The sequence below is a fragment of the Coregonus clupeaformis genome, chromosome 17, assembly GCF_020615455.1.
Source record: "Coregonus clupeaformis isolate EN_2021a chromosome 17, ASM2061545v1, whole genome shotgun sequence".
Classification (NCBI taxonomy): domain Eukaryota; kingdom Metazoa; phylum Chordata; class Actinopteri; order Salmoniformes; family Salmonidae; genus Coregonus; species Coregonus clupeaformis.
Window position 1 is genome coordinate 59,241,411 of NC_059208.1, and position 26,969 is coordinate 59,268,379.

Below are 26,969 nucleotides of genomic sequence, written 5' to 3' on the forward strand. Positions count from 1 at the left end.
ATTGATACAAGGCAATGATTCAAGCCTCCAGGCTTTTGAGAATATGTTTGCTACCCTAAAAGCAGAAGCTGAACTCATCTCAGAAACTGAGGAACAAGTCAAGGAGGGAGATGGAGAAAAGCAGGCCCCAACGGTCTCTGTCACCCAGCAAGAAGCCCTCCGTGTCCCTCTACCTACCTCACCTGCAGCAGACAGAGCCAAGGACATGCCTACAACACCAAGAACACCTGCTATGCAACGTTTCCACAACACCCTCTCTCTCGTCGAAGCAGAGGTCATAGAACTCAGAGAGAACAAGCTTCAAGAGGACGACACTGTCCAGAAACTAAAAGAAGAGATTAAACAGTTCAGGGAGGAGAGCAGAGCATCTATTGCTAAATTAGAAAGCAGAATGGACAAACTGAGTCAGACAAATGATGACCTCAGAGACCATCTGAGCACAACAAGAGAGGAGCTAGAGCAGAGAGAGAGGTACATTGACCCCCTCAACCAGCAGCTAGTCATTATGTCCTCTGCATCTAGAGAACATGTCCACCAGCCTGGTACAACACAAGCAGAACCTGAGACCAGCATAACCAGCATGGCCTCCACCACACAGCCTGATGACACTGCACCCGCGTCCCAGTCTGCTCCAGCCCAGATCAGCCAACCAGCGTCCCAGTCTGCTCTAGACCAGGTCAGCCTACCAGCCTCCCAGTCTGCTCCAGCCCAGGTCAACCTATCAGCCTCTAAGTCTGCTCCAGCCCAGGTCAGCCAACCAGCCTCCCAGTCTGCTCCAGCCCAGGTCAGCCAACCAGCCTCCCAGTCTGCTCCAGCCCAGGTCAGCCAACCAGCCTCCCAGTCTGCTCCAGCCCAGGTCAGCCAACCAGCCACCCAGTCTGCTCCAGCCCAGGTCAGCCAACCAGCCTCCCAGTCTGCTCCAGCCCAGGTCAGCCAACCAGCCACCCAGTCTGCTCCAGCCCAGGTCAGCCAACCAGCCTCCCAGTCTGCTCCAGCCCAGGTCAGCCAACCAGCCACCCAGTCTGCTCCAGCCCAGGTCAGCCAACCAGCCTCCCAGTCTTTTCCAGCCCAGGTCAACCTACCAGCCTACCAGCCTCCCAGTCTCCTCCAGCCCAGGTCAGCCAACAAGCCTCCCAGTCTGCTCCAGCCCAGGTCAGCCAACCAGCCTCCCAGTCTTCTCCAGCCCAGGTCAGCCAACCAGCCTCCCAGTCTGCTCCAGCCCAGGTCAGCCAACCAGCCTCCCAGTCTGCTCCAGCCCAGGTCAGCCAACCAGCCACCCAGTCTTCTCCAGCCCAGGTCAGCCAACCAGCCTCCCAGTCTTCTCCAGCCCAGGTCAGCCAACCAGCCTCCCAGTCTGCTCCAGCCCAGGTCAGCCAACCAGCCACCCAGTCTTCTCCAGCCCAGGTCAGCCTACCAGCCTCCCAGTCTGCTCCAGCCCAGGTCAGCCAACCAGCCTCCCAGTCTGCTCCAGCCCAGGTCAGCCTACCAGCCTCCCAGTCTGCTCCAGCCCAGGTCAGCCAACCAGCCACCCAGTCTTCTCCAGCCCAGGTCAGCCTACCAGCCTCCCAGTCTGCTCCAGCCCAGGTCAGCCAACCAGCCTCCCAGTCTGCTCCAGCCCAGGTCAGCCAACCAGCCTCCCAGTCTGCTCCAGCCCAGGTCAGAATACCAGTCTCCCAGTCTGCTCCACCCAGACAGTCACCCACAACTGCAATCCTTATTGATTCAAATGGGAAGTTCTTAGTCCAGGAAAGATTATTCCCTAGACACCAGGTGTATAAGTTCTGGTGTCCTACAACTGACAGTGCAATGCAGCTACTCAGTCAGACCAGGATTGACACCCCCGACAACATCATCATCCACACTGGCACAAACGACCTTCATGTCAAAGGTGAAAATGTATCTGGGGCAGTGAGAAGAGTGGCAGAACGGGCACAGGCTATGTTTCCAACAACCAATATAGTTGTGTCCACCCTACTACCAAGAAAATACTTCCCAGGACAGTTGATCGACAAAATAAATCAACAGATCACTGTGGACTGTGCCTCACTGCTCAATGTCAGAACGGCTCACCATCCCACTCTGACATGTGAACACTTATACGATAATGTACACCTTGATCAGGACAGTGTCAGAACTTTTGCTAAGGACCTAAAGGATGCAACACTTGGCAGGGACCCACACACCCATCACCCCAGCAGCAGAGCCCCCCTGCCCCACCGTCTGAAACAACAGTACACCCACCATCCCCAGGAGAGAAGAGCCAGACACGGCTTATTACAACACAGCTCTACTAGACCCGGCCCATCACAACACAGCTCTACCAGACCCGGCCCATCACAACACAGTTCTACTGGACCCGGCCCATCACAACACAGCACTGACCACTACTCCAGGGTCGGGCAGAACACTGTCCTTCAGAGAAGTACACCACATGATGCAGTCCACACCATGTATCATTCAGATCATCAGCCTACATATGCTGAGGTAACCTCTGGCAAAACACACCTAGAACTATCAGAGATTGGAGAGGTGCGCCAACTACTGCATCTAATATGCAGACTACTGGGCTAGACAGACCCTTTAATTCACACACACACACACAGGGTTGCAGATTGCATTGCATTGTACTTATTTTTTGGGCCATTCTTATTAAGTTGTTTACAACTATCCTTTATTTTATTGGCACTGGTATTATAATAATAGTGATGTGTAATGGTGTGTGTGTGTGTGTATGTGTATATATATGTGTGTATATATGTATGTATGTATGTATGTGTGTATATGTATATATATATATATATATATATATATATATGTATATGTGTATATATATATATATATATATATATATATATATATGTATATGTTTATGTATGTATATGTGTATGTATGTGTATGTATGTATGTATGTATGTATGTATGTATGTATGTATGTATGTATGTATGTATGTATGTATGTATGTATGTATGTATGTATGTATGTATGTATGGATGTATGGATGTATGTATATGTATGTATGTTTATGTGTATGTATGTATGTATGTATGTATGTATGTATGTATGTATGTATGTATGTATGTATGTATGTATGTATGTATGTATGTATGTATGTATGTATGTATGTATGTATGTATGTATGTATGTATGTATGTATATGTATGTTTATGTGTATATGTATGTATGCATGTATGTATATATATATATATATATATATATATATATATATATATTACTATTATTATTATTATTATTATTATTATATATTTTTTTTCAATGTACTTTACTCAAACCAGTGAATATCACTTATTATAAATGAGATCATTAACTATCAGCTCTTGGAATATCCAGGGCCTGTACTCTTCACATTTTGGTTATAAAACAACAAATCCAGAATTGATTAAAAACATCAAGGGACAGGACATCATAATCCTACTGGAAACATGGTGTCGTGGAGACATAGGTACTCAGTGTCCCTCAGGCTATAGAGAAAGTTTACTACCATCAATCAAACATAAAAATGTTAAACGGGGCTGAGACTCAGGTGGAATCATCATTTGGCATAAGCAGGACTTAGCACTGAATGAAATGAAAAAAGGTACTAATCACATTTGGTTAAAACTTAACAAAGGTACAATCTATTGTGACAATGATGTATACATATGTGCAGCTTATGCTCCTCCTTCAGATTCATCATATTATGATGATCCGTTTTTTGACAATCTGCATACAGAAATCATTCAATTTCAGGCAGAGGGTAAAGTGCTTCTTTGTGGAGATTTCAATGCAAGAACAGGTTCTGAGCCTGACTACACTGATGCGGGAGGTAACCACCACATATTGGGACACCCCTCCTTGTACAGTAGCCCAATTATAAATAATAAAAACAGTCCTGACCAAATACTGAACAAAAATGGGAAGGAGTTAGTGCATCTCTGTCGAGCCTTAGGCCTGTACATGCTTAATGGTAGAATCAGAGGGGACTCTTTAGGTCGGTTTACTTACTGCTCAGCTCTTGGGACAAGTGTAGTCGATAATGCCATCACTGACATTGACCCCTCCTCCATTAGTGCATTCACTGTCAGACCACAGACACCATCATCAGATCACAGTCAGATCAACGTGTTTCTGAAGAAATTAACCAGCAATATTCATTCAAAAAAACAGCCGAATAAACTCTACAACATGAACCAATCGTACAGATGGGCTCAAAACAGTGCAGAGAGATTCATTGAAACATTGAACTCAAATGAAATGATGAACTCTATACAGTTTTTCAATTACTCACAATACCAAAACAATAAAGAAGGTGTCAATTCGGCTACTCAAAACATAAATAACATTTTCCAAAAAGCAGCATCAAAAGCAAATTTGAGAAAACCAAAGAAATGCAACATCAGAAACAAAAAACAAAATGTTTCTGAAAAATGGTTTGATAACGAATGTAAAACAATTAGAAAACACCTAAGACAAATTTCAAATGAAAAACATAAGCAGCAAAACAACCCAGATCTACGCTATGAATACTTTGAAACTCTGAAACAGTATAAACATACACTAAAACGCAAGAAATTGAATTATACCAAACAAGACACTTGATGAAATTGAAAGTGCAATTGACCAAAATCAGTTCTGGGACATGTGGAACAATTTAAGCATGACAAAGCCACAAGAATTAGCCATACAAGATGAAGGAATTTGGAAAACTTATTTTGATAATATATACAAAAACATCCCACAAAAAGAATTACAACAGAACCAATTAGAAATTCAAGAAAAATTGAACATCCTTGAATCGGTCATTAAAAACAACCAAAATCCATTAGATTACCCAATAACCCAACAAGAACTAAATGAAAAGCTAAAATCTATAAAATCAAAAAAGGCTTGTGGTCTAGATAACATCAGAAATGAAATGCTGAAAAACAGCACACCTGAGTTGCAAAATGCTGTGCTTAAGTTGTTCAACATAGTTTTATCTTCTGGCTGCTTCCCTGATGTCTGGAACCAGGGGCTCATCTCCCCTATCCACAAATGTGGAGACAAATCAGACCCCAATAATTACAGGGGAATTTGCGTAAACAGCAACTTGGGGAAAGGTTTTCTGTAGCATTTTGAATTCAAGAATTCAAACCTTTCTTCAAGAGAAAAATGTAATAAGTAAATGTCAAATTGGCTTTCTCCCTAACCATCGCACTACTGACCATATATACACCTTACACACACTAATTAATAAACACGTCCACCAAAAAAAAGAGGGCAAAATATTTGCTTGCTTTATTGACTTTAAAAAAGCATTTGATTCTATTTGGCATGAAGGGCTATTCTACAAAATTCTCCAAAGTGGGCTTGGTGGTAAGGTGTATGACTTAATAAAATGTATGTACACAGAAAACAAGTGTGCAATAAAAATCAAAAACCAAAGAACAGAATTCTTTTCAGAACGTCGAGGTGTGAGACAAGGCTGCAGTTTGAGTCCAAATCTTTTCAACATTTATATCAATGAGTTAGCAGACATGTTAGACCATTCTCCAGCCCCAGGACTCACACTATTTGACACAGAGGTAAAATACCTGCTATATGCTGATGACTTGGTACTTCTATCTGTAACGATCCCGGCAGTCTGAGTCGGGTCCTGTCTGTGGACTAGTTTTTCTGCTCGTGATCTCCAGTTTCCCGAGGGTTCTGGAACGCTCCCTGCCTGGTTGCCGGGCAACGTTGCTAGGCGGGAGCTCTCTTGATTTCCGCACCTGCATCCCATCAGCAATCTGCACACCTGGTCCTGATCATCACCCTTCTTAGGCTCTGGCCTAACATCCATTCCCTGCCGGATCGTTAGCCATGAACAGTAGGTTTACCAGAGTATCAGTCTTAGAGCTTCTAGCGTTAGTTTTGTTGTTTTGCACCTTGTTGGTTTGTTGTTTACTTACCTCCGTTTTGTTCCATCTGCAGTCACTCGTCCGGAACCTTCATCCAACCTCTGCCTGGTGGTCGCGGCTGCCGAGCCGATGATTGGATCAACCACTGCACCCCCCAACAACTAATCAACGCCGCCCGCTCTGTTCCCTGGATTATTCAGCATCACTCTTGAATTTGTAAATAAACACTCACCTTCGTTTCAACTTACCTTGTCCTGGTCTGCTTCTGGGTTCTGGCTTTGTAACTCGTGACAGAACGATCCGGCCAGTAATGAACCCAGCGGACCTGGACTCTGTTCGCCATGCCATTACCCATCAGGAGAAGATGTTGGGCCATCATAGCACGGTACTACAGGAGATCGCGTTGTCAGTTGGAACCTTTCACCGGTCTGACGGAGGTCCAGAACCAACGCAAGTTTCCGGTGGAGGATCCACTACCGGTTTCACCCATCTCGCCTGCCGCTTCTGGAGCTGTGTCCTTCCGTGAGCCCAAGGTTCCACGCCGGATAAATATGAGGGGGAGCTGGGAAGATGCCGTTCCTTCCTTATGCAGTGTGGATTAGTGTTCGATCTACAGCCCTACTCTTATGCCACAGACAAGGCTAGGATAGCCTTTGTGATTGAGTTGCTGCGTGGTCGAGCGCTGGAGTGGGCTTCAGCCGTTTGGGAACGACAGGATCCCTGCATGGCTTCATACCAGGGGTTCACGGCCGAGATGAGGAAGCTCTTCGACCATTCCGTCCGAGGGAGGGACGCAGCTAGGCGCCTGTTTTCGCTTCGCCAAGGAACTCGCAGCGTGGCCGACTTCGTGATCGAGTTCAAGACGTTGGCCGTGGAGAGTGGGTGGAATGAGGAGTCTCTGCAAGCGGCCTTTTACCAGGGTCTGTCGGAGCAGCTCAAGGATGAGTTGATCTCCTATCCGGAGCCTAGTGACCTGGACAGCTTGGTAGCCTTGTCTATTCGGGTGGATAATCGAGTCCGAGAGCGAAGGAGGAGAAGCAATGGGTTCCGTCCAACCGATCAGCTTCTCAGGTTCCAGTCGGGTCGGGGGATTGGATCAGAATACGTCGATCATCGTCCACCACACAGGATTAGTGGAGAGGTCCTGTCTCCCGATTCTGAACCCATGCAAGTGGGGGCGGCACGGGGTTAACCAAGGAGGAGCGCCAACACAGACGTAGGACTAACTGTTGCCTCTACTGTGGTGGTTCGGGACATTACCTCGCCACTGGTTCCCCGGCGGTCGTCAAACTGCGCGGCTCAGCTAAAGTTGGGAGGACTTTTAGCGAGCCGGTTTCGACCTCTCAATACCTCTGTCAGACCCCGTTTCCCGGCTACCCTTATGAACAGGAATCAGAGCTTAGCGATTAACGCTTTTATCGATTCAGGTGCCGATGGAAGCTTTCTTGATGCCGAGTTGGTGGAACAGCTGGGGCTTTCAAGGAGCAATTGCCGGAAGCCATTGAAGCTACCACTCTGGACGGCAGTAGTCTGGCACGTATCACGATGAGGACTGAACCGGTTAAGATGCTGTTGTCGGGGAATCATTCTGAGATGATTTCATTCTTCATTCTGCCGTCTTCCCATGTTCCTCTGGTCCTTGGATACCCCTGGCTGAAGGAACACAATCCCACGTTCGATTGGGTGACGGGCAAGGTAACGCAGTTGGAGCCTTGATTGTCATGCTAACTGTCTCAAGACTGCCTGTCCCCATTCGGTTCCCAGTCAGGTGATTGAGGCTAAACCCCCAGATTTGTCCCTGGTTCCCGAGACATATCACGATTTGGGGGAAGTTTTCAGTAAGCAGAAGGCTCTGTCACTCCCTCCCCACCGACCATATGATTGTGCCATCAACCTGTTCCCTGGAGCTGTCTACCCCAAGGGAAGGTTATACAGTATCTCCCGACCTGAACGTGAGGCTTTGGAGACCTACATCAAGGAGTCCCTAGCTGCTGGTCTCGTTCGCCCCTCGTCATCACCCCTGGGGGCAGGATTCTTCTTTGTGGGTAAGAAGGATGGCTCTCTTCGACCGTGTATTGATTATCGGGGGTTGAATGACATCACGGTCAAGAACAAGTATCCCCTGCCCTTGATGAGTTCTGCCTTCGACTCCTTACAGGGTGCTACGGTGTTCACCAAGCTAGACCTACGCAATGCGTATCACATGGTCCGGATCAGAGAGGGGGACGAGTGGTTGACGGGTTTCAATACACCGATGGGTCACTCGAGTATCAGGTGATGCCGTTTGGACTGACCAATGCTCCAGCGGTATTCCAGAGTATGGTGAACGACGTCCTGAGAGATATGATCGGTCTCTTTGTGTTTGTTTACCTGGATGACATTCTGATCTTCTCGAAGGAACCTTCCGACCACGTCCAGCATGTCCGGCAGGTTCTGCAGCGATTGTTGGAGAATCGCCTGTTCGTGAAGGCCGAGAAGTGCGAGTTTCACGCCCACACGACATCCTTTCTCGGGTACATCATCTCCAGGGGAGAGATTAGGATGGACCAGGAGAAGGTTAGAGCGGTTCTGGAATGGGCCCAGCCCGGTACGAGATTGCAGCTCCAGAGATTTTTGGGGTTTGCGAATTTCTACCGCAGATTCATCCGGGATTACAGCCGTGTGGCCGCTCCGTTAACTGCCTTGACTTCCAGTATCAGGATCTTCAAGTGGAATCCGGAGGCTGATCGAGCGTTTCTGGATTTGAAGAGGCGATTCACCAACGCACCGATTCTCTCTCAACCGGACACGGCCCGTCAGTTCGTCTTTGAAGTGGACGCGTCTGATGTGGGAGTTGGCGCCATCCTGTCGCAGCGATGCTCCACGGACAGTAAACTCCATCCCTGCGCCTACTACTCTCGTCGCCTTCGCCTGCGGAGAGGAATTACGATGTGGGTAACCGGGAGCTTCTCGCGGTGAAACTTGCCTTGGAGGAGTGGCGCCACTGGTTGGAGGGGGGCGGAGCAACCGTTTATTGTCTGGACTGACCACAAGAATCTTGCTTACGTGCAGTCGGCTAGACGTCTCAACTCCCGTCAGGCCAGGTGGGCGTTGTTTTTTCGGACGATTCAAGTTTTCCCTGACGTTCCGACCTGGATCTAAGAACGGCAAAGGCGGACGCCTTGTCCCGGATGTTCTCCAAGACGGAGGAGAGTGGGTCCAAGACCGAGACAATTCTCCCCGGAACTGCGTCGTGGGAGCAGTTATGTGGAAGATTGAGGAGGAGGTGATGGCGGCCCTTCGGACTCAGCCCGGTCCCGGTAACGGTCCACCCGGTCGGTTGTTTGTGCCTGAGTCGGTTCGTCCTGCTGTCCTCAAATGGTCCCACGCCAGCAAGATGGCTTGTCACCCTGGCGTGGCTCGGACGATGGCGTTTCTTCGCAGACGTTTTTGGTGGCCTGCCATGGCCGAGGATACTCGGGGGTTTTGTTGCTGCCTGTCCAGTGTGTGCGCAGAATAAGAGTACCAATCGGCCCAGCTCTGGACTACTTCACCCCCTTCCTATTCCCCGGCGACCATGGTCGCATCTGGCCCTGGACTTCGTCACTGGGTTGCCCGCTTCTGAGGGGAACACGGTCGTTCTGACTATCGTGGACAGATTCAGCAAGTTCGGCCCACTTTGTGCCAATTGCCAAGCTTCCCTCTGCCTCGGAGACGTCCGAGATCCTGGTTAGGGAGGTTTTCAGGGTCCACGGTTTGCCCAGTGATATCGTTTCCGACCGTGGCCCTCAGTTTACCTCTGCTGTCTGGAAGTCCTTCTGTTTGGCCATTGGAGCTACAGTCAGTCTCACATCTGGTTTTCACCCCCAATCCAATGGTCAGGCGGAGAGAGCCAACCAGAAGATGGAATCCACGCTACGCTGCCTGGTCTCTTCCAACCCCACCTCCTGGGTCTCTCAGTTGCCTTGGGTTGAGTATGCCCACAATACTCTCCCTACATCTGCCACTGGGATGTCTCCCCTTCCAGTGCCTGTATGGCTACCAACCTCCCTTGTTCCCTTCTCAGGAGAAGGAGCTCTCAGTGCCCTCTGTTCAGGCCCATATTGTCGTTGCCACCGGACCTGGCATCGGGCCAGAAAGGCACTCCTTAGAGTTTCGGACCGGTATCAGCTCCAGGCGAATCGTCGCGGATCCCCGCTCCCACCTATACCATCGGAGATAGGGTCTGGTTGGCTACACGGGATCTTCCTACGGACTGAGTCTAGGAAGTTGTTACCGAAGTTCATTGGTCCGTTTGTGGTGGAGAAGGTGATCAATCCAGTGGCAGTTCGACTCAAACTACCGAGGACGCTCAGAGTCCATCCCACCTTTCATGTCTCCTGCCTCAAGCCTGTTTTCCTCAGTCCTCTGTTGCCTCCTCCGCCTCCTCCTCCTCCTCCTCGGATGATCGGAGGTGGTCCCTGCCTACACGGTGCGACGCATCATGGATTCCAGACGGCGGGGCCGGGGTTTCCAGTATCTCGTGGACTGGGAGGGGTATGGTCCTGAAGAGAGGAGTTGGATTCCGCGGCGACAGATCCTAGATGCTGACCTCATCCGTGACTTCTACCGCCTCCATCCTGGCGCTCCGGGAGTCCGCCCGGTGGCGTTCGGTCGGAGGGGGTACTGTAACGATCCCGGCAGTCTGAGTCGGGTCCTGTCTGTGGACTAGTTTTTCTGCTCGTGATCTCCAGTTTCCCGAGGGTTCTGGAACGCTCCCTGCCTGGTTGCCGGGCAACGTTGCTAGGCGGGAGCTCTCTTGATTTCCGCACCTGCATCCCATCAGCAATCTGCACACCTGGTCCTGATCATCACCCTTCTTAGGCTCTGGCCTAACATCCATTCCCTGCCGGATCGTTAGCCATGAACAGTAGGTTTACCAGAGTATCAGTCTTAGAGCTTCTAGCGTTAGTTTTGTTGTTTTGCACCTTGTTGGTTTGTTGTTTACTTACCTCCGTTTTGTTCCATCTGCAGTCACTCGTCCGGAACCTTCATCCAACCTCTGCCTGGTGGTCGGCGGCTGCCGAGCCATGATTGGATCAACCACTGCACCCCCAACAACTAATCAACGCCGCCCGCTCTGTTCCCTGGATTATTCAGCATCACTCTTGAATTTGTAAATAAACACTCACCTTCGTTTCAACTTACCTTGTCCTGGTCTGCTTCTGGGTTCTGGCTTTGTAACTCGTGACACTATCACCAACCAAAGAAGGTCTTCAACAGAACCTTAACATTCTAGAGCAATATTGCAATAATTGGGCCCTGGCAGTAAATTTCAAAAAAACTAAAATCATGATTTTCCAAAAAAAAAACAGATGTCAGAAACACAAATATAAATTCACCCTGAACAACACCATAATTGAACACACTAAAAATTACACATACCTTGGTCTGACCATATCTACATCGGGAAACTTTAATATGGCAGTGAATGCACTCAAAGAAAAAGCCCGCAGAGCATTGTATGCAATAAAAATGAAATTATTCAAAATCAATATCCCAATTAGAATTTGGACCAAAATATTTGACAGTGTAATCCTACCAATAGCTCTTTTACGGAAGTGAGGTTTGGGGGCCACTCAATAAACTGGACTTTAAAATATGGGACAAACATCCAATTGAAGCCCTACATGCAGAATTCTGTCGGAATATTCTACAAGTCCAGAGAAATACACCAACTAATGCATGTAGGGCAGAATTGGGCCGCTTTCCAGTAGTAATGAAAATACAGAAAAGATCATTAAAATTTTGGCTACATCTAAATTCAAGTCCAAATTCAAGTCTGCAATTTAAAGCACTTCAAACCCAAGAGCTGAGCCCAGAAACGAGCCCTCTCAGTCAGCTGGTGTTGGACCGAACCAACCAAGCTGACACCAGCACTGCTTCAAAAGAAATAATTCTAATGAACAAAATCATGAACCAATCAAAGGACTCATATTTACAACATTGGAAAACCAAAACGAAATCCCAAAGCCGACTAAATTGCTATCTGACCCTAAACAGAGAATATGAATTGGCTGATTATCTCTACTCTGTCAGAGATACGAAGCAGAGACAGATCCTTACCAAGTACAGGCTGAGTGACCACCAATTGGCCATAGAAACCGGCAGACATAAAAAGACATGGCTACCCAAAGAGGAGCGTGTATGTGGTCACTGCACGACAGGGGAGGTAGAAACAGAAATTAACTTTCTCCTTTACTGTGATAAATATTCCTCACCAAGAGATTCATTATTTACAGAAATTATTATATTTATTCCAAATTTTAACTTATTAAACCCAGAGGAAAAACTAAAAATACTCATGGGCGAAGGAGCTATGGCTCCTCTTGCAGCCAAATATGTATTTGCCTGCCATAGCCTGAGGGACACTGAATAATAACATCTGCATAGTAAATAGTAACGTACTTATTATTGTTGTTATTGCTATTATTGTTATTATCATTATTATTGTTGTTTATCATTCCAAATAGTAGTGGTATGGGTGGTAATGGTAATGACGGCAGTTTAATGATGGTGGTGGTAGTAGTGGTAGTAATGATGATGGTAGTTGTAGTACTGATATAATGGTGAAGATGACCGTTATTTAGTTATAAGTTAGTTATAGTTTCATTTTCCATATTTAGATTTGTATATTTATTATATTTATACTATTGACTGTTACCATTTTATTGTTGTTATTTATTTATTATTATTTACTACCATTTTTATTATTATTTGTTATTATTTATTATTTTATTACAATGTATATTGTATACATTGTTGCTTTGGCAATATTGACGCAATGTTTTTCATGCCAATAAAGCAGCTTGAATTGAAAATTGAATTGAATTGAGAAACAGAGAGAGCGAGAGAAACAGAGAGAGAGAGAAACAGAGAGAGAGAGAGAGAGAGAGAGAGAGAGAGAGAGAGAGAGAGAGAGAGAGAGAGAGAGAGAGAGAGAGAGAGAGAAACAGAGAGAGCGAGAGAAACAGAGAGAGAGAAACAGAGAGAGCGAGAGAAACAGAGAGAGAGAGAGAAACAGAGAGAGTGAGAGAAACAGAGAGAGATAGAGAGAGAGATAGAGCGAGAGAGAGAGACAGAGACAGAGACAGAGACAGAGACAGAGACAGAAAGAGAGAGAGAGGGAGACAGAGAGAGAGAGAGAGAGAGAGAGAGAGAGAGAGAGAGAGAGAGAGAGAGAGAGAGAGAGAGAGAGAGAGAGAGAGAGAGAGAGAGAGAGAGAGAGAGAGAGAGAGAGAGAGAGAGAGAGAGAGAGAGAGACAGAGTGAGAGAGAGAGAGAGAGAGAGAGAGAGAGAGAGAGAGAGAGAGAGAGAGAGAGGGGGGATAGACAGACAGAGTGAGACAGAGTGAGACAGAGAGAGAGGAACAGAGAGAGAGAGAAACAGAGAGAGAGAGAAACAGAGAGAGAGAAACACAGAGAGAGAGAAACAGAGAGAGAGAGAAACAGAGAGAGAGAAACAGAGAGAGAGAGAAACAGAGAGAGAGAAACAGAGAGAGAGAAACAGAGAGAGAGAGAGAAACAGAGTGAGAGAAACAGAGAGAGAGAAACAGAGAGAGAGAGACGGAGAGAGAGAGAAAAAGAGAGAGAGAAACAGAGAGAGAGAGAAACAGAGAGAGAGAAACAGAGAGAGAGAGAAACAGAGAGAGAGAAACAGAGAGAGAGAGAAACAGAGAGAGAGAGAAACAGAGAGAGATAAACAGAGAGAGCGAGAAACAGAGAGAGAGAGAGAAACAGATTAGCCTCCTTGGCTAATCTAAAGAAACATAAGAGCAAACCAAAAATAATAGATCATGAAAAATGCTTTGATAATGATTGCAAATATCTAAGAAAGTCATTGAGAAATATATCTAATCATAAACACAGAGACCCAGACAACAAAAATATACGTCTTCAATATGGGGAAACACTGAAGCAATACAAACACACCCTAAGAACGAAAAAGGAAAGGCACATTAGAAATCAGCTGGATGTGATTGAGGAATCCATAGAATCAAACCACTTCTGGGAGAATTGGAATAAATTAAACAAACCTCATAATGAGGAATTGGCTATCCAAAATGGGGATATGTGGAGAAATCACTTTGCAAACCTCTACAGCAATATAACAAAGAGCCCAGAACAACAAGATATACAAGAACAATTACAAATCCTTCAATCAGCAGTCAAAGACTATCAGAATCCTGTGGATACCCCAATTACAGAACAAGAATTATTGGAAAAACTTTGCACCCTCCAACCCAAAAAGGCCTGTGGTGCTGATGGTATTTTAAATGAAATGATTAAATATACAGACCACAAATTCAAATTGGCTATACTCAAACTCTTCAACATTATCCTAACTGCAGGTATTTTCCCCGATATTTGGAACCAAGGATTGATCACACCAATTTATAAAAATGGAGACAAATTTGACCCAAATAATTACAGAGGAATTTGCGTTAACAGCAACTTGGGGAAAATTCTCTGCAGTATCATAAACAGCAGACTACATAATTTCCTTGATGAACACAACGTCCTAAGCAGAAGCCAGATTGGATTTGTAAAAAATTATCGTACAACAGACCACATTTACACCCTCCAGACTCTAATTGACAAACAAGTAAATCAAAACAAAGGCAAAATCTACTCGTGTTTTGTAGACTTCAAGAAAGCATTTGATTCAATTTGGCACGAAGGTCTTTTTACAAACTAATAGAAAGTGGTATTGGAGGGAAAACATATGATGTTATTAAATCAATGTACACTAAAAACAAATGTGCGATTAAAATCGGCAACAAGCAAACAGACTTCTTCTCTCAGGGACGTGGAGTGAAACAGGGCTGCCCAATAAGTCCAACACTATTTAACATCTACATTAACGAATTGGCAAAAACATTAGAAGAATCGGCAGCACCTGGTCTCACCCTACACAACACTGAAATCAAGTGTGTGCTGTACGCAGATGACCTGGTGCTACTGTCTCCCACTAAGGAGGGGTTACAGCAGCATCTAGATCATCTGCACAGATTCTGTCAGACCTGGGCCCTGACCGTTAATCTAAAAAAAACGAATATAATGATATTCCAAAAAAGGTCCGGAAATCAGGATGACACATATAAATTCTATTTGGACACAGTTCTATTAGAACACACCAAAAATTACACATATCTAGGACTAAATATCAGCAACACAGGTAGCTTTCACATGGCTGTGAATGAGCCGAGAGACAAAGCAAGAAGAGCATTCTATGCCATTAAAAGGAATATTAAAATCAAAATTCCAATTAGAATCTGGCTCAAAATGTTCCAATCAGTTATAGAACCAATTGCTCTATATGGCAGCGAAGTATGGGGTCCGCTCTCTAATACTGAATTTACCAAATGGGACAAACATCCAATCGAAATACTGCATGCAGAGTTTTGCAAGACTGTATTGCAAGTGCAAAGAAAATCTCCAAATAACGCATGTAGAGCAGAATTGGGCCAATACCCCCTCCTTATTCGAATAGAAAAAAGAGCCATCACATTTTACAACCATCTAAAAACAAGTGACCCCAAAACATTCCATCACACAGCTCTACTATGTCAAGAGATGAAACAAGAGAAGAGTCCCCTCAGCCAGCTGGTTCTGAGGCTCAGTTCACTAACCAAAACCAACCTCATAGAGCCTCAGGACAGCACTCAGAAAATCTGGCCCAACCAAATCATCACAAAGCAAAAAGAAAAATTTATCACCTATTGGAAAGACACCACAAAAAATCTAAGTAAACTTCAATGCTATTTGGCTCTAAACAGACAGTACATGTTGGCAGACTATCTGACCACTGTGACTGATAGAAAACTGAGAAAAACACTGACTAGGTACAGACTCAGTGAGCACAGTCTGGCTATAGAGACCGGTCGTCACAGGCAAACCTGGCTGCCCAGAGAGGACAGGCTGTGTTCCCTCTGCCCCCGGGGAGAGGTAGAGACAGAACTGCATTTCCTACTACACTGTGAAAAATACTCAGACCTAAGATAATCTTTCTTTCCCAAAATTATCATTCAGTACAAAGAATTTGAAACTATAAAAGAGGAAGAAAAAATCAAATATTTATTGGGTGAAAAGCCTAAATGTGCAATTTTGGCAGCCAAATATGTGTCCTCCTGCCACAACCTGAGGGACAGCCAGTGAAAATTGTAATGTAATGTCAATAATATTTCCTGTTTTGTTTTGGCTTTCATAGCATGTAATGTGTCTTCTCAGTCATGTTGAGATTGGTCGACTACTATTGCTTTAATGTATTGTTTTTCTCATTAATATTGTTGTTGTAGTTGCTGTTAATGGTAATCCCATTTCCACTACTACTATTATTATTGCTGTTGGTCCCACCATTTTTGTTATATGTATACTTTGACAATGTATGTAATTTTACTTGCCATGTCAATAAAGTCTATTGAATTGAATTGAATTGAATTGAAACAGAGAGAGAGAAACAGAGAGAGAGAAACTGAGAGAGCGAGAAACAGAGAGAGAGAGAGAAACAGAGAGAGAGAAACAGAGAGAGAGAGAGAGAGAGAGAAACAGAGAGAGTGAGAGAAACAGAGAGAGAGAAACAGAGAGAGAGAGAGAGAGAGAGAGAGAGAGAGAGAGAGAGAGTGAGAGAAACAGAGAGAGAGAAACAGAGAGAGAGAGAGAGAGAGAAACAGGGAGAGCGAGAGAAACAGAGAGAGAGAAACAGAGAGAGAGAGAGTGAGAGAGAGAGAGCTCAGATACTTTGGATCTCACCTTGAATTTCTAAGAAAACTTTTTATCCGGCAAGGTCAGAATATACAGCTAATGACTGGAGGGTATTGAAAGGCAGTTGGTGGGTGTGTGTGTGTGTGTGTGTGTGTGTGTGTGTGTGTGTGTGTGTGTGTGTGTGTGTGTGTGTGTGTTGTATGGTGCGGTGTGTGTGTGGTGCGTACGTGTGTATGTGTGTGTGTGCATGCGTGTGTGCGTGTGCATAGAAACTATAGCCCTTTGATACAACCAGCAGGAGATCTTACCCAATCAGCCTTGCTTTTAGCACTTCAATAGCATAATACGTTCCTGTCAAACACTGCTATGGGCTGCATCCCAACATGGCAACCTATTCCTGGCCTACATAGTAGACTAGTTTTGACCAGAGACATATGGACCCTGGTCAAAAGTAGTGCACTATTTATGGAATAGGGTGCCTTTTGGGACATAACCATGGTAACACACATTGTGAAGTGCACTATGGGTACCTCGAGATAAAAGATTCTTAACTTCATGACGGTCATTATTCTTTTTAAAGAGTTAATAAGCAGCAAAGGACATTTTAACATCAAACTGACAACCATTCATGTTCAAGCTAATTACATGTTAGACAGCATACAGTCTTTTGTTATTTCTCATTATTAGTTACACTAAACCTGCTTTCAAGGACAAAGAAAACAGCTTGTAGGTAATTTATGATTGATTTTACACTAAAAGTGCATTCCTCATGGTTTTTAAGGCATACAAGATTAATATTATTGAATTATCTTCAACTAGGATGTTAAATAATTAATCTGATGGCTTGCAGTTGTGTTTTATTTGCCCTCACACCTCTCTGAAAAGTTTATCTTAGGCATCGACTTTTGAGCATAAAAAATGTAAGCAAACACAAGCCGAGCGTGGAGAGAGATGTGAAACACAAGCCGAGCGTGGAGAGAGATGTGAAACACAAGCCGAGCATGGAGAGAGATGTGAAACACAAGCCGAGCGTGGAGAGAGATGTGAAACACAAGCCGAGCGTGGAGAGAGATGTGAAACACAAGCCGAGCGTGGAGAGAGATGTGAAACACAAGCCGAGTGTGGAGAGAGATGTGAAACACAAGCCAAGCGTGGAGAGAGATGTGAAACACAAGCCAAGCGTGGAGAGAGATGTGAAACACAAGCCAAGCGTGGAGAGAGATGTGAAACACAAGCCAAGCGTGGAGATAGATGTGAAACACAAGCCAAGCGTGGAGAGAGATGTGAAACACAAGCCAAGCGTGGAGAGAGATGTGAAACACAAGCCAAGCGTGGAGAGAGATGTGAAACACAAGCCAAGCGTGGAGAGAGATGTGAAACACAAGCCAAGCGTGGAGAGAGATGTGAAACACAAGCCAAGCGTGGAGAGAGATGTGAAATATTCAGAACAGATAAACATTTTCTCAGCCTGTCTATTGTAATGTAGACCTTGGCTACAGTTGAAGTCGGAAGTTTACATACACCTTAGCCAAATACATTTAAACTCAGTTTTTCACAATTCCTGACATTTAATCCTAGTAAAAATTCCCTGTCTTAGGTCAGTTAGGATCACTACTTTATTTTAAGAATGTGAAATGTCAGAATAATAGTAGAGAGAATGATTTATTTCAGCTTTTATTTCTTTCATCACATTCCCAATGGGTCAGAGGTTTACATACACTCAATTAGTATTTGGTAGCATTGCCTTTAAATTCTATAACTTGGGTCAAACGTTTCGGGTAGCCTTCCACAAGCTTCCCACAATAAGTTGGGTGAATTTTGGCCCATTCCTCCTGACAGAGCTGGTGTAACGGAGTCAGGTTTGTAGGCCTCCTTGCTCGCACAAGCTTTTTCAGTTCTGTTCACACATTTTCTATAGGATTGAGGTCAGGGCTTTGTGATGGCCACTCCAATACCTTGACTTTGTTGTCCTTAAGCCGTTTTGCCACAACTTTGGAAGCATGCTTGGGGTCATTGTCCATTTGGAAGACCCATTTGCAACCAAGCTTTAACTTCCTGACTGATGTCTTGAGATGTTGCTTCAATATATCCACATAATTTTCCTTCCTCATGCCATCTATTTTGTGAAGTGCACCAGTCCCTCCTGCAGCAAAGCACCCCCACAGCATGATGCTGCCACCCCCGTGCTTCAGGGTTGGGATGGTGTTCTTTGGCTTGCAAGCCTGCCCCTTTTTCCTCCAAAAATAACGATTGTCATTATGGCCAAACAGTTCTATTTTTGTTTCATCAGACCAGAGGACATTTCTCCAAAAAGTACGATCTTTGTGAAGTTGCAAAGCGTAGTCTGGCTTTTTTATGGCAGTTTTGGAGCAGTGGCTTCTTCCTTGCTGAGCGGCCTTTCAGGTTATGTCGATATAGGACTCGTTTTACTGTGGATATAGATACTTTTGTACCTGTTTCCTCCAGCATCTTCACAAGGTCCTTTGCTGTTGTTCTGGGATTGATTTGAACTTTCCGCACCAAAGTTCATTCATCTCTAGGAGACAGAACGCATCTCCTTCCTGAGCGGTATGACCGCTGCGTGGTCCCATGGTGTTTATACTTGCGTACTATTGTTTGTACAGAATAATACGTGGAAACTTCAGGCATTTGGAAAATGCTCGCAAGGATGAACCAGACTTGTGGACGTCTACAGTTTTTTTTCTGAGGTCTTGGCTGATTTCTTTGATTTTCTCATGATGTCAAGCAAAGAGGCACTGAGTTTGAAGGTAGGCCTTGAAATACATCCACAGGTACACCTCCAATTGACTCAAATTATGTCAATTAGCCTATCAGAAGCTTCTAAAGCATGACATTATTTATGGAATTTTCCAAGCTGATTAAAGGCACAGTCAACTCAGTGCATGTAAACTTCTGACCCAATGGAATTGTGATACAGTGAATTATAAGTGAAATAATCTGTATTTAAACAATTGTTGGAAAAATTACTTGTGTCATGCACAAAGTAGATGTCCTAACCAACGTGCCAAAACTATAGTTTGTTAACAAGAAATGTGTGGAGTGGTTGAAAAACAAGTTTTAATGACTCCAACCTAACTTCCGACTTCAACTGTACGTTGGTCTCAAGGTCATTGGTCTCAAGCAGGCGAGGTGAGTAGTCATGCTGTACTTCGCTCCGCAGGTAATATGACGCATTACATTACAATGGAACGATTTGATTAGTGTAATGTTGGCTAGCTACATAGTTGTATTTGTATCAAAGATAAAGGTGTAGTATAGAGTAACTATCGAGGTTAGCTAGCCAGCTATATTTGTTCGCAGCGATGCCGTTTTTCAAACAAAGTCAACACCGCAGCCATTGCTAGCTAGCCAACACTATCAGCACTGTAGCAACTAAATACAATATCCTTTTAACCAGCTACATTCGTTCGCAGCGACGCCGTTTTTCAAACAAAGTCATCACCGCAGCCATTGCTAGCTAGCCAACGCTACCAGCTGGCAGTACTATAGCAACTAAATACAATATAATTTTAGCCAGCTACATTCGTTCGCAGCGACGTCGTTTCTCAAACAAAGTCAACACAGCAGCCATTGCTAGCTAGCCAACGCTAGCAGTACTGTAGCAGCTAAATACATTATCTTTGTGCTAGCTAGCCAACGTTTAATTATTGCTGCGTTATGAAAGGAACTAGACACGGACACGAATTATCTGTTTAGCGTGTTAACACACTATTGGTAGTTTGTTGTAACCAAGTATTGGTGCTAAACCGTGTGTTATTGGATGCTAGCATGCTAGTTAGCTATGGCGTCATAATTAGCTAGCTGAATAAAGTAAGTTGAGTCTATTCCTTGAAACATTGAACCGCTGTAGCTTACAACAATTCTAATTTCTAAAGTGGAAGTTGGGAGAGTTTTATTCGGGTGTTTCAGTGAAACAATTATAGTTTCTGAGGTGGAAGTTGGGAGAGTTATATTTGGGAGTTGTGGTAAGGGAGGCCCCGCTCTCTCCTTTCCCAGATGTTTAGTTCATTTCATTCCGATCTCCTCTGCATTATTGTAGCCATTTGCTACAGCCTGTCAACTATGCCTCTGCCTATCCCTGTTCTCTCCTCTCCGCACAGGCTACACAAACGCCTCACACCGCGTGGCTGCTGCCTCTCTAACCTGGTGGTCCCTGCACGCACCACACACCTGGAGTTCCAGGTCTCAGGCAGCCTCTGGAACTGCCGTTCTGCTGCCAACAAGGCTGACTTCATCCCAGCCTATGCTACCCTCCAGTCCCTCGACTTCCTGGCGCTGACGGAAACATGGATTACCACTGAAAACACTGCTACTCCTACTGCTCTCTCCTCGTCTGACCATGTGTTCTCGCATACCCCGAGAGCATCTGGTCAGCGGGGTGGTGGCACAGGAATCCTCATCTCTCCCAAGTGGACATTCTCAATTTTTCCCCTAACCCATCTGTCTATCTCCTCATTTGAATTCCATGCTGTCACAGTCACTAGCCCATTTAAGCTTAATATCCTTGTCATCTATCGCCCTCCAGGTTCCCTTGGAGAGTTCATCAATGAGCTTGACGCCTTGATAAGTTCCTTTCCTGAGGATGGCTCACCCCTCACAGTTTTGGGGATTTCAACCTCCCTACGTCTACATTTGACTCATTTCTCTCTGCCTCCTTCTTTCCACTCCTCTCCTCTTTTGACCTCACCCTCTCACCGTCCCCCCCTACTCACAAGGCAGGCAATACGCTTGACCTCATCTTTACTAGATGCTGTTCTTCTACTAATCTCACTGCAACTCCCCTCCATGTCTCCGACCACTACTTTGTATCCTTTTCTCTCTCGCTCTCCTCCAACACTACTCACTCTGCCCCTACACAGATGGTAATGCGCCCCGCAACCTTCGCTCTCTCTCTCCCACTACTCTCTCCTCTTCCATCCTATCATCTCTTCCCTCTACTCAATCCTTCTCCCTCCAATCTCCTGATTCTGCCTCCTCAACCCTCCTCTCCTCCCTTTCTGCATCCTTTGACTCTCTGTGTCCCCTATCCTCCCGGCCGGCTCGGTCCTCCCCTCCAGCTCCGTGGCTTGATGACTCATTGCGAGCTCACAGAACAGAGCTCCGGGCAGCTGAGCGGAAATGGAAGAAAACTAGACTCCCTGTGGACCTGGCATCTTTTCACTCCCTCCCTCTCTACATTTTCTTCATCTGTTTCTGCTGCTAAGGCCACTTTCTACCACTCTAAATTCCAAGCATCTGCCTCTAACCCTAGGAAGCTCTTTGCCACATTCTCCTCCCTGCTGAATCCTCCCCCCCCTCCCTCCCTCTCTGTGGATGACTTCGTCAACCATTTTGAAAAGAAGGTTGACGACATCCCGATCCTCGTTTGTTAAGTCTAATGACACTGCTGGTCCTGCTCACACTGCCCTACCCTATGCTTTGACTTCTTTCTCCCCTCTCTCTCCAGATAAAATCTTGCGACTAGTGACTGCAGGCCGCCCAACAACCTGCCCGCTTGACCCCATCCCTCCTCTCTTCTCCAGACCATCTCCGGTGACCTTCTCCCCTACCTCACCTCGCTGATCAACTCATCCTTGACCGCTGGCTATGTCCCTTCCGTCTTCAAGAGAGCGAGAGTTGCACCCCTTCTCAAAAAACCAACACTCAATCCCACTGATGTCAACAACTACAGACCAGTATCCCTTCTTTCTTTTCTTTCCAAAACTATTGAGCGTGCCGTCTTTAGCCAACTCTCTTGCTATCTCTCTCAGAATGACCTTCTTGATCCAAACCAGTCAGGTTTCAGGACTGGTAATTCAACTGAGACTGCTCTTCTCTGTGTCACGGAGGCTCTCCGCACTGCTAAAGCTAACTCTCTCTCCTCTGCTCTTGTCCTTCTAGACCTGTCTGCTGCCTTTGATACTGTGAACCATCAGATCCTCCTCTCCACCCTCTCCGAGCTGGGCATCTCCGGCGCGGCTCACTCCTGGATTGCGTCCTACCTGACCGGTCGCTCCTACCAAGTGGCGTGGCGAGAAGCTGTCTCCGCACCACGTGCTCTCACCACTGGTTTCCCCCAGGGCTCAGTTCTTGGCCCTCTCCTATTCTCGCTATACACCAAGTCACTTGGCTCTGTCATATCCTCACATGGCCTCTCCTATCATTGCTACGCTGACGACACACAACTAATCTTCTCCTTTCCCCCTTCTGATAACCAGGTGGCGAATCGCATCTCTGCATGTCTGGCAGACATATCAGTATGGATGACGGATCACCACCTCAAGCTGAGCCTTGGCAAGACGGAGCTGCTCTTCCTCCCGGGGAAGGACTGCCCGTTCCATGATCTCGCCATCACGGTTGACAACTCCGTTGTGTCCTCCTCCCAGAGTGCGAAGAGCCTTGGCGTGACCCTGGAAAACACCCTGTCGTTCTCCGCTGACATCAAGGCGGTGACCCGATCCTGCAGGTTCATGCTCTACAACATTCGGAGAGTACGACCCTGCCTTACACAGGAAGCGGCACAGGTCCTAATCCAGGCACTTGTCATCTCCCGTCTGGATTACTGCAACTCGCTGTTGGCTGGGCTCCCTGCTTGTGCCATTAAACCCCTACAACTCATCCAGAATGCCGCAGCCCGTCTGGTGTTCAACCTTCCCAAGTTCTCTCACGTCACCCCGCTCCTCCGCACACTCCACTGGCTTCCAGTTGAAGCTCGCATCTGTTACAAGTCCATGGTGCTTGCCTATGGAGCTGTGAGGGGAATTGCACCTCCGTACCTTCAGGCTCTGATCAGTCCCTACACCCAAACGAGGGCATTGCGTTCATCCACCTCTGGCCTGCTGGCTCCCCTTCCTCTGCGGAAGCATAGTTCCCGCTCAGCCCAGTCAAAACTGTTCGCTGCTCTGGCACCCCAATGGTGGAACAAGCTCCCTCACGATGCCAGGACAGCGGAGTCACTCACCACCTTCCGGAGACATCTGAAACCCCACCTCTTTAAGGAATACCTGGGATAGGATAAACTAATCCTTCTACACCACCCCCTAAAAAAAAAAAAAAAACTGGCTATAGGGTGAACGCACCAATTTGTAAGTCGCTCTGGATAAGAGCGTCTGCTAAATGACGTAAATGTAAATGTAAATGTACGTCCCAAATGGCACCCTATTCCCTATATAGTGCACTACTTTAGACCAGAGAATGGCACCCTATTCCCTACATAGTGCACTACTTTAGACCAGAGAATGGCACCCTATTCCCTATATAGTGTACTACTTTTGTGACAAATCCGAACTGCCCACTTCGTGCAAATCTGTGTGAATACGGTGTCTTTTCCTGTAATATGACATACAAATTATGTTCAGCCTACTTTTCGTTTCAGGGCTGGGTTTTATTTGAATGTTGCCACCCACCAGCATGGCATTGTTTATTAATCAAAGTTCTTCCTCTTGGTGACTGAGCTGAGCCAAAGAGCCTTGTGTCCACTTGGACGCCTAATCCATGGACAAATTAAAATAAGAATAATAAAATATTCAAATCAAATCAAATCAAATTTTATTGGTCACATGCGCCGAATACAACAAGTGCAGACATTACAGTGAAATGCTTACTTACAGGGGAATGTATAAGGGGAATGTTTTTTCACCTCCAATTTTTTACCAGAAAATTATCTTAATTCAATTTGTATATTTGCACTTATTTTTTAGCTAGTCTGTGTAAAAAAAAAATATATGTCTGATATGTTAGCATTTTGAAAGCCCGTTCCCCCTGTCGCCCCAAGATGAACTGCTTTGATTGGTGTAACGTTCGCTTGAAACCACAAGTGTCTATCCAGATAATGAAAAGGCACCCGCAAAATAAAAGTCAAGGAACTTGTAGTTACATATCATTTGTGGAGTGCATGTTCATGAACAAAGTCATTGAAGCCTGTCATTTGACTTCCCCTGTGAAAACCATGAGCACGGGCTGACTTGGCTCTGTGAAAACCATGAGCACGGGCTGACTTGGCTCTGTGAAAACCATGAGCACGGGCTGACTTGGCTCTGTGAAAACCATGAGCACGGGCTGACTTGGCTCTGTGAAAACCATGAGCACGGGCTGACTTGGCTCTGTGAAAACCATGAGCACGGGCTGACTTGGCTCTGTGAAAACCATGAGCACGGGCTGACTTGGCTCTGTGAAACCATGAGCACGGGCTGACTTGGCTCTGTGAAAACCATCAGCACGGGCTGACTTGGCTCTGTGGAAACCATGAGCACGGGCTGACTTGGCTCTGTGAAAACCATGAGCACGGGCTGACTTGGCTCTGTGAAAACCATGAGCATGGGCTGACTTGGCTCTGTGAAAACCATGAGCACGGGCTGACTTGGCTCTGTGAAAACCATGAGCACGGGCTGACTTGGCTCTGTGAAAACCATGAGCACGGGCTGACTTGGCTCTGTGAAAACCATGAGCACGGGCTGACTTGGCTCTGTGAAAACCATGAGCACGGGCTGACTTGGCTCTGTGAAAACCATGAGCACGGGCTGACTTGGCTGCCAGCAAACTACCTAACCAAGCTTACACTGTGTTCATTACAATGTAGGAAAAAAGTTATCCATATTACCAGAGCTTCGTCTTTCTAATTATTTTTTATGACGGATTCGCGGCTTCAATTTATGGAAGATGCTAAAACTTTGGAGATAACAATCGATAGTGAAGTCAAAGATAGGCCAGTGGTTTCCATCTGTGGTGAAGTCAAAGATAGGCCAGTGGTTTCCATCTGTGGTGAAGTCAAAGATAGGCCAGTGGTTCCATCTGTGGTGAAGTCAAAGATAGGCCAGTGGTTCCATCTGTGGTGAAGTCAAAGATAGGCCAGTGGTTTCCATCTGTGGTGAAGTCAAAGATAGGCCAGTGGTTTCCATCTGTGGTGAAGTCAAAGATAGGCCAGTGGTTTCCATCTGTGGTGAAGTTTTACAAAAATCAATGCTTCTGACAAATCCATCTCCAGAACCAGTCAGAGAGCCAGCTGGCTAATCTTTGAATACGGTGTAGTTAAAAAAAAAAACAGCACAACAGATCATTATCACGACTCAGGATAAGACCCAGATGCAGACAGTTCTAAATTGCAAAAGTTTATTTACAAAAACAGGGGGCAGGCAAACGACTGGTCAAGGCAGGCAGAGGTCAGTAATCCAGAACAGAGTCCGAAAGGTACAGAAACGGCAGGCAGGCTCAGGGTCAGGGGCAGGCAGAGGTCAGTAATCCAGAACAGAGTCCGAAAGGTACAGAAACAGCAGGCAGGCTCAGGGTCGGGGCAGGGTCAGGGTCGGGGTCAGGCTCAGGGTCAGGGTCAGGGTCAGGGTCGGGGTCAGGCTCAGGGTCAGGGCAGGCAGAAAGTTCAAAACCGGGTAAAACTGGAAAACAGGGACTAGAGCAAAACAGGAGTACGGGAAAACCGCTGGTAGGCTTGACGAGACAAGATGAACTGGCAACAGACAAACAGACAACACAGGTATAATGGGGAAGATGGGCGACACCTGGAGGGGGGTGGAGACAAGCACAAAGAGGTGAAACAGATCAGGGTGTGACAATAACATTCAAATCAAATCACATTTTATTTGCCACATGCGCCGAATACAACAGGAATGCTTCCTTACAAGCCCTTAACCAACAATGCAGTTTTAAGAAAATAAAAAAAGTTCAGTAAAAAAATAGATAAATAAAATAACAATTAAAGAGCAGCAGTAAAATAACAGTAGGGAGGCTATATACAGGGGGTACCGGTACAGAGTCAATGGGAAATAACAGTAGAGGCGCTATATACAGGGGGTACCGGTACAGAGTCAATGGGAAATAACAGTAGGGAGGCTATATACAGGGGGTACCGGTACAGAGTCAATGTGAAATAACAGTAGGGAGGCTATATACAGGGGTTACCAGTACAGAGTCAATGTGCGGAGAAGAGAGGGAGGGGAAGGGAGAGAGAGAGAGAGAGAGAGAGAGAGAGGGGGAGGGACAGGAGAAAAACAAACACAGGAGAGATTTGATCACTCAGAACATTAAAATGTATGAGAGGAATCTGCTAAAAATAGGTAAATAAACACAGAAACAGCTTTATAAAATATTAAACTGAACACAAACAATGAAAGTAACTTAGGGATTTAGCTGTGGCCAATTCAGCCCGGGGGCTACATTTATCAAAGGCAGCTAATGGAGCTTCTCACATGCTACGGTGGTTACAGCACTCTCTTACACACTAGAGGAAAATACCCAGCAGAGACAGGCCAGGAAGAGACACTAGAGGAAAAGACCCAGCAGAGACAGGCCAGGAAGAAACACTAGGGGAAAAGACCCAGCAGAGACAGGCCAGGAAGAGACACTAGAGGAAAAGACCCA